At 36.4% G+C, this 12175-nt stretch overlaps 3 long non-coding RNA genes across 3 annotated transcripts; all 3 read left to right on the top strand.

Annotated features, from left to right (window-relative positions):
• Positions 1-1673: 1673 nt before the first annotated feature.
• LOC130963650 (uncharacterized) lies at positions 1674-1976 on the top strand. The gene is made up of 3 exons (XR_009079815.1): positions 1674-1702; positions 1781-1849; positions 1925-1976. It is a non-coding gene; the product is annotated as an uncharacterized LOC130963650 (long non-coding RNA).
• A 105-nt stretch (positions 1977-2081) lies between these two features.
• Positions 2082-2902, top strand: LOC130948638 (uncharacterized). The gene is made up of 3 exons (XR_009073145.1): positions 2082-2126; positions 2669-2734; positions 2818-2902. It is a non-coding gene; the product is annotated as an uncharacterized LOC130948638 (long non-coding RNA).
• Positions 2903-3627: 725 nt separating this feature from the next.
• On the top strand, positions 3628-4029 carry LOC130962381 (uncharacterized). Its single transcript, XR_009079784.1, has 3 exons — positions 3628-3671; positions 3759-3845; positions 3970-4029. It is a non-coding gene; the product is annotated as an uncharacterized LOC130962381 (long non-coding RNA).
• Positions 4030-12175: the final 8146 nt, after the last annotated feature.

Genomic DNA, 12175 nt, shown 5'->3' with positions numbered 1-12175 from the left:
ACTGTTATCAATGGGTGTACCTTATTGTTATTAATGGGTGTATCTGACTCATATATATATGGGTGTATCTTACTGATATCTTTGGGTGTATTTTTCGTTTCAGAGAAAATGGCAGCAAGAAACCAAACAAAAGACCTTAAGTGTGCCACACATCTCCTGAGTGATAAGTTCAGAAACATGACTGATGAGAAGAAGGCAATTGTGAGGGATCTCGGATTCGGTGGGTTGATGCACATCCCACCACTAAGGGTGGATCACCAACTCTTAAGGGAGCTGGCAAACAACTTCAAACTTGGGGAGAACAGACTGAAGACAGGATATGGTTCTTTCCAAATAACACCAAGAAAAATAGGTCATGCACTTGGCATCAATGCAACAGGTAACTAGCTTAAAATTATAGGTGTATATTAAGTTGTTGCTTGGGTCTATTTAAGTTGATGCTTGGGTGTTTTTGAACCGACTTGGATACTTTGTTGTCTTCCTTTTTGTAGGATATCTATTTCCTGAGAAAGTTGAGTATAAGAAACTTTCTGATGATGACAAAATAATTTATAGAAGATTCCAGGGTAAGACCCTCAAAAGTCTTACTGATGAAATGATGGAAATCGGCGTTGGCAACGAAGAGGAACGCCTGATGTTCAAGAGGATATTCATCCTCTACATACAAATGGCGTTCCTTTTGCCAACGACGATAAACAAAATATCGTCCGTGCACCTGGCCCCAATTTTTAAGATGGACGGCATATCAGAGAGAAACTGGGGGGGCATGTTTTGACCTTCATGGTCAAGGGCATCACAGACTACCAGGAGAAGAAGAAGAAATCAATTAATGGCTGTCTCTTCGCCCTCATGATAATCTACTTTCATCTTTCAAAAAACAAAGGCAAGAACAGGACTCAAAGACCACCAAAGCCCTGGATTGCCAACTGGACTAAGGAGCAGTTGGTGGAAAGAATGTCTGCAGAAAGAGAGGAAATTTTGGTAAGTAAACATAATAAGTTGGGTGTATTTTATTTACCTGAATGCTGCTAACTAAAATATCTCATGTTTCAGGAGATTCTGAAGATGGCAGAGACAAGAGAAAAAATGAAAAAAAAAAAAGAAAAAAAAAGAAAAAAAACAAGAAATCAACAAAACAAAAAAAGGAAGGCGAGTCCAACATCGTCTTCGGAGACAGAAACTACTGACAGTGACACTTCTACCTCTGAGTCTGAGGCTCAAGAAGACTCAGAGGATTCAGGAAGAAAACACCCCAGCAAAAAGGGGAAAAAGTAAGTACCATACTTGGGTGTAATTTCTTTTTCGAGTTGGGTGTATTTTGTTTGATCACGTTGGGTGTATGTAGTTTATTAAGCAGCGTGTGTTTCGCTTGCTGCGTTGGGTGTATATTTAATATTCAGTTGGGTGTATCTCGTGAATTCATTTGGGTGTATTTTTAGTATGTTCTAAATGATGATTGTTTGCATTCCAGAATGGACTCCAGAAAAAGAAAGCAGAGGCAAGAGGAGTCAGATTCTGATTCAGAATCTGAATCTGAACCAAGTGATGAGTAATGTCCTGAAATTATTACTCCTTTCTTTTGGCTTCATTATAAATATTTCGTGTATTAATTGAAGTGTCTATTATTAACTTATAGGAGCGAAGAATCATCACCTGCAGAGAAGGAGAAGAAAAAGAAAAAAACAAAAACAACACCAAAAGAGTAAGCACTTCTTTCATTAATATTCTGTGATAAAATTAATTTTTTATTTCTGATTGGTATTCTTTTTTTTCCACCCAGAACACAACAAGAAAAGAAAAAAGTTGTTGTGGAGGATTCACCTCCTGAAGAAGATCAATACTTTGACGGGTACAGTACCTCGTAAGCTATATTACGGTCTATCATCGTAATTATTTTTGTTAACATCTTATTTTATGAATGTAGTGAGAGATATGAAATATCAAGTGACGAAATCGATGAATGGCTAAGGGGAAACATTGATAAATCTGCTGCAGAGGGGTATGTCTTGCGGGGCTGTGTATTTGAGATTTTGGTGTGTTTTGTTTGCTAATAATTGTATCTTGTTTCGCAGGGAGAACCAAGCTGACCTGCGATCGACAGAAGGTCGCTATGTGTCCTCTGAAACGTAAGAAGCTTTATTATTTAATAAAATCTTGTTATCATGATTTGGATGTATTTTGTGGAACCATTTGGGTTTATTTTGTGGATCAAGTTGGGTGTATGTTGTTTACTAGGGATATTTCGTTTGTTTTGTTGGGTGTATATTGTCCATTCGGTTGGTTGTATATTGTGAATTCATTTGGGTGTATTTTATACCTGTATCTTATTTGGTCTGAATAACATGAAATCTGTTTAGACTACCGGCTGTGAACTTGGGAAGTGATGATCCTTCCTCTCAAGGACGCACAGAACAGAGTAGCGTAAACCAGCCATCACAGAGCATGTAATTTCTCTTTCAAATAACCGTTACTTTTGTTCTTCTATTACCTTCTACTTCTAATTCTGTATATATTTTTTTTAGAAAAAAAAGCCCTTTATTATTTTATTCAAGAAAAAAAGGCAGCAAAAAAAAGCAAAAACTGCAACTATGTAAGTTCTCAAAAAACAAAGCCTGTCTTCTTTTTGAATTGTTCGGGTGTATTTTTGACATTTTTTGGGTTATTTTAGGTTGAGTCCGACTGACTCGAATATGATGGTTGTGAGGGAACAAACACCGTCGGAAGCGCTTGCAATGTGAGTTTTCCAAGAATATTTCAACCTTATAACCTTATTATTTTCAAAGGCGTTGTTAACCTTTCATTTTTCTTCTTGTTTAGAGTCCCGATCCAGGTTTTTGTGCCGGCATCCCAAACAACCCCTGAGACAGATTTCGAACCAACCCCTATGCTACGGATTGAAGGGACTACAGAAACGTAAGAAATAGTATTGGGTGTATATTTGTTTAGGGTTTGGGTGTATATTTGCTAACAGTTTGGGTGTATATTGTTCCTGATCAATTTTTTTTTACGCCATGATTAATTTTGTGTAACTGTGCAGCACTCCTGAATCCCCCAAACAACTTCAAGAAACCACACCCACGCTTCCCCCAGCTCCAACTAAAATGTAAGTTCATCAGACTAAAATCAATCTTTGCTTATCATCCGTATATTATTATTCTTACTCTTATTCTTATACATCATGACGCAGTCATCCAGCCGCAGAAGACACTGCTGCGCTGTTGATGATGGCACGGACAGCAACCTATGTTCCTAAAACAGATTCAGGGATGCCATCATTCAGCCTTGGACTAACTGATTCAAGCCAGGAGGGGGCGTCAACGTAGGAGACAGAAAGGGAAAAATCTCCAGAAACTGCAAGTATGCTAGAACAATTAGATAATTTGGTCCAAAAATTAGCAAGCAATGCGGCGAAGGGAACAAACGAAAGTCCACAAATTCAGAGGGAGACTGGGGAAGAAAGTTCTGCAAAGTTTGAAACTCCAGGGGGAATAAATCAAATTACAGATGATATGAAACAAAAGTGCTACATCTGGGGGACGAGACTGAAGGAAGACGCAAATGGAAATACTGACGAGTATGAGGAGATTTGCACTCTGATTGGCAAAGGAGAATACATTTTGATCAGAACGCACCTTGCATCCCTCCAGGCAAAAAGTGATATAGAATCTCAGGTAATATTAGACTAACATTAATGTTTTTACACCAAAGTAAACTACAATGTTTATTAATGTAAAATTGATTTCGGCATATATTTCTAGATTGTATCTGCCATCTGCCTCATCCTAAACCAGAAAAATGAAAAGAGGTTTCAGGAACAAATATACTGTCTCCCCCCCGATATTGTGGTAAGTGTTGCTTCTACGAACTTTGGGTGTATTTTCTGCATTAATTTGGGTGTATTTTTTGGGTTCGATTGGGTGTAAGTTGTGTATTTTCAGTATTTCATTTCTTGTTTCGCAATTCTTGCAGAGCATGGCACTTTCGGATCACCCAAAGGGGGAATTCATATCCCCGAAAACGAAAAAGGAATTCAGGGTGGAAGCCTACCCGAGTTTCATTCACTTCATAGATAGAAAAAAATTAAGTTCGCATCCATATGTAAGTTTTCGTTTGCTAAATTTGTTAGTACGCTTATTTATTTACTTATATGCCAAATAAAATAACACACTGTTGAAATGTGGCAATCCTTCAAATTTTTGCTCCTGTTTGCCACTCGGGACATTGGTGGTTATGGCTAATAAATACAACAAAGCAGAAATGTCAAATACTTGACCCGCTACACAAAAAAGCTCCAAGCGATGAGAGAAAGGACATTAATAAATTCACTGTAAGTTGCCTCTGTCTTCTTTACTTTAATAGATAGGTCTATTTCGAAGGTTGTGTTGCGTGTATATTCTATATTCAGTTGGGTGTATCATGTGCATTCATTCGGGTGTATTAATGATTTGTTTTGGTATTTAAGGGATATGTACTTTCAAGATTGATAACATATGCCGGCGGAAAATCTCTGGAGAAAGGCGAGAAGGAAAAGGAAATTAAAACATCATATGTTAAAATATCAGGCCAAAAAACAATGTATAAATTTGTGACTCTGAACATTAAACTTTCCTAAATGAGATTTGTAATTTATTTTCTTCGTTTTCAGCTATGACTGCGCTATCTACGTTATGAAGTGGCTTGAGTTAATTGAGCCGGAAAACATCAAAAAGGGGAAGTATGAATGGGATAATTGGCCACAGGTAACTATCTTTAGAACTATATAACTCTGTATTACTTTACTGAATTAATATTGCTGTTTAAACAGAATATACTTTTTAATTGTAGGAGGAGGTGGACCACTATAGAGTGGAGTATGCTTCCCGGATACTATTCAGTGAGATGAATAAACAGAGAGATCGGGCAATTAGAGAGAGTAGTGCTATAAGGCTGTCAAAGCCATCCTCTGTATTATTGAGTCCGTTTTGTCAGATTAATTCTGCTGATATAGAAACTGGGTAATCCAACTACTGCGTAGTTTGTAAATTAAACAAATGATGTAAATATTTGCCAATTATCAACAACTTCTATTCCATGTATATTTTTTCCCATAGTTAAACTATCTATGCTGGTAAACTGTCTGTGATGTATTTAAAAACTGTATTACAGGTGGTAAACGCAAATTATAAACTGTTACACCCAACGCAAGTCTAATAATACACCCAAGATTGCATAAACTATACACCCAACTGTCTGCGCTGTACTCAAAATGTATGAATTACATGTACTAAAATATGAAGAAAAACATCAAATGAAATATACACCCATAACATGCGAATTTTTACAGCTTTTGTTCTATATGTATCTATATATGTGTCTATATGTAAATTGTGAATTAACAAAAATACACCCAAAAGAAACAGTACTTTTACACCCATATTCTATAAAACTATACACCCAACGAGTTATCCCCTGCTGCTGGTACCCTGAGCTGATAATTCATAACGTGCCCTTGATATTGGTTGGAATTTGAATGCACCGCTGATGCAGCATCAAACACGTTTATCTGAATATAACACTCACACATTAGCTAAACTATTAACGAGAAAAATAAACTCAATCGCCACAAATTTAAAGAACATTTCCTTGTACCTCGCTTAAAACTTTCGTCTTCTTCTTCTTTGTGGCATTTGCAATCTGTTTCTCCAGCTTTGAACCTAGCCTGTTTTTTGGACGTCCTCTTGTTCGAATCCTTGGCGGGCTTTGAAGCTCGTTAATGGATTCCAAGTTGGCGTCTTCGTGGGATAAAGAAGATCTCCCCTTCCTTTTGGCTTTTAATGCTTCCATCTCGGCCATGACGTTATCGTACGCACGGTGCAGAATTGCAGTCAGCTCCTCCGATTCGGAGGCAAATTCGCAAATATTTTGCGAACGAAAAACCAATTGGTCGAACCTCTTGCTTCTTGGCTCCATTAGTGGCTCGTCGTGACTGCTCTTGATGTGTGTGTGTCGCCTCTTTACCTTCTTGCTCCATCGTTCCAGTATGTATCTAGGGGACACTTGGCTTACTTGTTCGAAGCTTAACACGCTTAGTGCGTGACGGCACAGTATCCCTCTCGACTCAAATAATAAGCATTGGCATTTTACCTCGGCTGCGACTGAGTCGTAGGTAACAGCGAACTTGTTGAATATTGAGCTGGAAACTTGTTCTCCGACTTCGTATATTGAATAGCCTAGAGCGGAATTCTTTAATCTGGTGATGCAATTCGCCTTTCCTCTGAATTGCACTTGGACTTCCCTAAACTTTACATGAGTGTACGCATCTTGAAACTGAGCTTCAATGGAGGATTTGGTTGCACACGGTATGACCGTATGAAAATCTGCAGCGTCTGATTCTCTCTCTGCTTGCTCCCTGCTTCCGAGGCAATTATCGTATTGTTTGACGAACTGAATAAGCCAGCTGTTCCGGGTGATGTACTTGTTAAAAAATGAATGCATGCTCTCGCTCCTTTGTGTGCTTCTCATCCCTGCCCAGAAGTGGTGATCCAGATAGATAGGAACCCATATGTGACGGTCTTCATACAGATCTGCATGATACACCCAAACACAGACTGTAAAATACACCCGAGAGAACATACAATTTACACCTCTGCTGCAGATTTTAAAAACACATTACCTGAAAGCCACTTGTTGTCCGCAAGACCAAAATTTAGCAGAAAATCGTTCCAATTCCTATCGAATGAGTCTTTGCTATGAGAGTTCCAAACAACATGGCTCATTTCTTGTTCGATATCAGCATGTCCCTTGTACCCATTTAATTTGCTTGGAATCTTCTTCATGATGTGCCAAATACACCAGCGGTGAACTGTTGTTGGCATACAGGCCTCTAAAGCCCTTTTCATTGATGTGCACTGATCGGTGAGAAACCCTTTCGGAGCGTTTCCTCCCATGCAACGAAGCCAGCATTGAAATAACCATTTGAATGATTCAATTTCTTCGTTCTTCATCAAAGAGCATCCGAGAAGTGTTGACTGACCGTGGTGATTCACCCCGACAAAAGAACCACAGACCAAATTATACCTGAAACAAATTACCATGGTCCAGAATGCAAAATCTTTAGGTACACCCCAACAAATGCTTCGAATACACCCAATGAAACAGCCAATATACACCTCTGCTGCGGATTCGTAAAAATAAATTAATTTAGCATCATAAACAGGGACAGTTTGTTACCTGTTTGTATTGTAGGTGGTATCGAATGAAATGACGTCTCCGAAATACTCAAAGGCGGCTCTGCTTCTTGCATCGGCCCAAAAAGCCAGCTTAATCGATTGATCCTCCTCGAGTTCGAGCTCAAAAAAGAAATTCGGATTCTTCTCTTTCATTCTTAAGAAATATTTCCCGAATTCCTTTGCATCTTCTTGTTCGGAAACATTCCGCACTTCCCTGGTAATGTAATTCCTCACGTCCTTTTCGATAAAGTTTAACTCGCGGTGACCCCGGCAGCCGCAACAAATGATTGGTAGGTTTTGCTTGGTCTGATACCGGCCTCCTCGTTATTCTCTATCGTACGACGAATGGACATGCTTAGTTCCATGTGCTGTTTGAGCATCTCTGCTTTGCTTGGACAGCAGGGGTGTGAATGATCCAGCACAACCTTTGAAATGATCCAAGCACCGACATCCTTCAATGTGTGTATATAAATTCTTGCAGGACAGTTTAGACCGGCTGTCGGATTGGTCTTCTCGGTCGGAGATATTTTAGATTTCCATTTTCCCTCTCTGCTACATGTAATCAGTTGATTCTTAATCTCGTTTCCCTTCCTATTTGTGCACCGAACTCTTGTAGAGAAACCTGCAGCCTTGGCGTAGTCCCTGTAAAATTTTCCAGCATCTTCAAGGGTGGTAAAGGTCATTCCGACCTTCGGAACAAGCTCGTCATCAACAACCGAGAGAGGCTGCACAATATACCGTGTCAGAACTGTAAATACACCCATAGATATGATTCAAATACACCCAATTATGTCTAATATGATACACCCAAGCCGCAACAACTCAACTACAGAATGACCTTTAAAGCCATAAACTGTAAATACACAGGCTGCAGAATACACCATATCAAAAACTAAAAAAACACCCAATCATGTCTGATATAATACACCTGAACAACAACAACTCAATTAAAATAACAAAAAACCAGTAAAGTGTAGATACACCCACACTTCTAGCTAAAATACACCCAAAGAAGAATTGATCTACACCCGAGCGTCTACTATAAATTCCAGGTAATTAATCACAACTAATACATTGACGTCTTACTTTCACAATCAATGTTCAGCAATTTTTCAAGTACACAATGCTATACAAATTATTGAAAGAAAATTTATACTAATCCTATGTAAATCAAACCTCAGGAACTTCGTTAGATTCAAATTCATAATCCACTTCGCCTGGATTCAGCTGACAATCTGAGGTTGAATGATCCATTATCTTCAAAACGAGTTCAAACTTTGATTTCAGAAAACAACAAATCAAAATAGAAAACGAAGCTCGAATTGCAGAAAAGGAAAAAGATAACGTAAACGAAGAACATACCAGTGAGAAAACGAGAGGAAAAGAACGATGGAGAAGAAGGAGGGAAGACGCGCGAGAAGAAGAACAACCAAATCTCAAAATAACGAAAACGAAGAAGGAAACAAATATTTTAAATTTGGTAGTTAGATATACGCGGCATGTTATATAGCGCGTGTAATCAACGTACGTGGAGTAGCGCGTATTTTGATTTTATTGTTTAATGAGCTTGTAAAGCATACAAGCCCTAATGGCTTGTATGCAGAGCTTTTCCGTAAAAATATATTTTTAATAGTAATTACATAATCTTTTCTATTAACAACAAGATTTTATATTTAAAATCTGAAAAAAAGAACAAACTAACAAATAACAATTTTTAAAAATAAGATACTAATAAAATACACGTATGAAGACGAAAAAATGTAAGAAGATAAATCAAAGAACACATGATAACAACTAACTTAAATTGATCGATAAATTAGTTTATTTCTCTATTTAAATAAATGTTAAAATTGTTTTATATATACTATAATTTATAATTTATAGATCAACAGTTAACTAAGTTAGGTATTTATTTTAAAGTAAATAATTGTAATTATAATTATTAATTAAAAGATATTGTAGTATGTATAATTTTTATAAAATTTTAACACTACAAAGTACAAACTCAAGCAAATGACCATAATGGACAAAAATGGGCGTTTCTTTATAGAATAGAGTGATAGTTTTTCAGACCGAAAAAAAAAAAAAAGAAAAAAGAAAAAAGTGTTCCTCCATTGTGAATGTATGATGCTCTGTTCAGTGTTACGGGAATATGGGTTCGCATAATTTGAGGCCATTAGAATAGCCACGTGTTTGGCGAATGTGATTCTTTGCGCTGAAGGTTGAGATTTGAGACCATTCGATAGTGATTTTATTGATTTGATGGTGCCACTAAAAAAGCGAAGAACAAAGATGGTCTATGACTATGGAGCAATATTTACATATTTTCGTGGATGTGCTTAAAACGATATATGTAATTATATTTTTATTTTGGTGACTACTTGAATAGTTGAATGTAATTATTTTTATGTAAGATTAATAGTTATAAATTATTAAATAATTTAATTAAATATGTTAAACAATTTTTAATTAACAATTTTATGTAAAAATAATTATATGTGAATTTTTATTTTTTATTTAAATATAACCTTTAAATATTATAAATAAAAATAAAATAATGATAATTTGAAATGAGAAAGTATAGGGAGCCAATGATCTAAACGTACAATGTGTACAATAAAGGTTTAGAAAGTATTAGAGATATGATTATTAGTGTTACATTGTCCTATCAGGTTACGCTGGTATCTGGATGGTTATTCTGAATAGGTGGTGTTCATTTTATTCATAAACCAAAAATTTAGCCAATTATACACATTATACGTTTAGGCCATTGGCTCCCCAGCACTACTGAAATACAAGTTAAAATTTGTTGGACGAGAGAATGGCTTCATTCATTTCAAAGTTCCTACATAGGGGCTCTTATCCCCAATCCTCCTATAGTCCTATGGATTCCAACCTTTTTTTGGGTCTAATATTGAACGGAGCTTGTCAATGATTACTCAACTAATGATTGTTGATAATACAATCCTTGATGCAGATTTTTCAATGTTATCAACACATCATTGACTAAAAAAGTAAATTTGGAGAAATCATGTTTGTTCTTTAGCAAGAATCCCCCAACTTGGAGAAGGATACGAGATAATAAAAATTCTTAATATTGTTATCCAAAGGGAAGGAAAAAATTTAGCACTTTGTATTTTGTACATACCACTGTATCTATAAGCAGCTGGATGGGAGGTATTAATTTAAGTTATTGACTTAATGCTATTGCAATTCCAATTCACTATATATATTGAGAGATTCATGATATGACTTGCAAGAAAATTCTTTTAAGAGTAAAGTATCGTTTTTGTCCCCAATTCCAATTCACTATTTGTATCCCTAACGTTTGTAAAAGTGATTCAATGTTATCCTGCCGTCAATTACACATCATGAATGCTTTAGTTTGAGTTTTAAAAATCTCTTCTTGAAGTTAGAATACAAATGTCTGGGATAGAATCGATGATCCATTTCGAAAAATAGCTCATCAAAAGTTGAAACTAATTCTTACAATATTTACATAATTCACTTTTCTAGGGACATAATTGAATCTAAACACAAATAGTAGGTATAATATTAAAATCGAACACATCCAAGTGACACCTAATTGAGAATGAATACATCCAAGTGAGAATGATTGAAAAATATAATCTGATTTGTTAATATAATTGATAGTAAGACAACATTGAATCACTTTTATAAACGTTAGGGATACAAATAGGACGATTTAAACGTTAGGAACATAAATAAGACTTACCCCAAACGTTGGGGACAAAAACAATACTTTACTCTTCTTTTTAAAGGTAAATCCATTGGCTTGGCTACGACACATCCTGGTCAGTATTTAAAAGTAAGATATGGCAACTTCATGGATGTAGAAACTGGCACAACACCCAATCACGGGCATAAAGAAATTCTCTATTGGAGGACAAAAAAAATAGTAGAAAAGGGTGGTCTAGAATGAAAAATAGGTTATGGGGAAATCTGCTAAGTTCAGCATGGGGCAGTACTTTGCTTTAACGTAACAAAGTTGGTCATGTTACCACTTTCCAATTAATGGCATCATGATTCTTTCATTCTCCTTCACTAATTTAACATGAAAGAACAACTTTTTGAAGGCTCCCGTAGAAGGAGTGCTGTTCAGCATCTTTTTAAATACTATTGAATGAGAAGTGCCAATCTTGTACATAATATATATGATAAAAAAAAACTAAAAAGAAAACACCAGAAAGGAGCTATTGGTGGTTTTGTCCACATCCTTTTAGAGATAAATATGCAGGAATTAAGTTGTCCTCTAGAAGAATTTACTTATTTTCTAACTTCACTTGATTCCTCATTTGGTGCCACTACCACTTCATTGTCTCGAGCTTTACCCTTTTGTTGATCATAATGAGGACCATAATAAGGACATATACATGTAGGATGTAGTCTTCCGGAGCAAACTCTACACAAGTATTTGGATGTAAAATTCCCAGGTGCATATAACGGACAAGAACATGTTGGATGCTTAGAACTTGAACATATATCACAGCAAGGAAAAATGATTGGACAGGCATCAGTTTGATGCATAATGCTTCCACATATACTACAGGTATCAGAGATGATTTGGCAAAAACATGTAGGATATATGCCTCTTTTGCAAGCTCTACACAAGTATTTGGATAAATTCTCAGGTGTATATAATGGACAAGAACATGTTTTATGCTCAGAACTTGAACATATATTGCAGCAATCAAAAATTAGTGGACACACACCAGTTTGATGTGCAACACTTTGGCAGATACTACAACGAGCAAAAATGTTTGAGCAACGATTCGATTGATGCGCAACGCTTCCACAGACGTCACAAGAATTCTCCATTTAAGAAGTAAAAACCAGAAAACCAGAAAGTTCCCTGAATTTGTAGATCTCAATGTACTAATGATATTGGGATTTGAGAAAGTCACACAACTTTCCAATTCAAACTAAAACCTGTTTGTTGGTGGCAA

This window comes from Arachis stenosperma, chromosome 1 (assembly GCF_014773155.1).
Source record: "Arachis stenosperma cultivar V10309 chromosome 1, arast.V10309.gnm1.PFL2, whole genome shotgun sequence".
NCBI lineage: Eukaryota > Viridiplantae > Streptophyta > Magnoliopsida > Fabales > Fabaceae > Arachis > Arachis stenosperma.
Note: the sequence above shows the minus strand (reverse complement) of the source record. Positions and strands in the feature narration are given on the sequence as shown.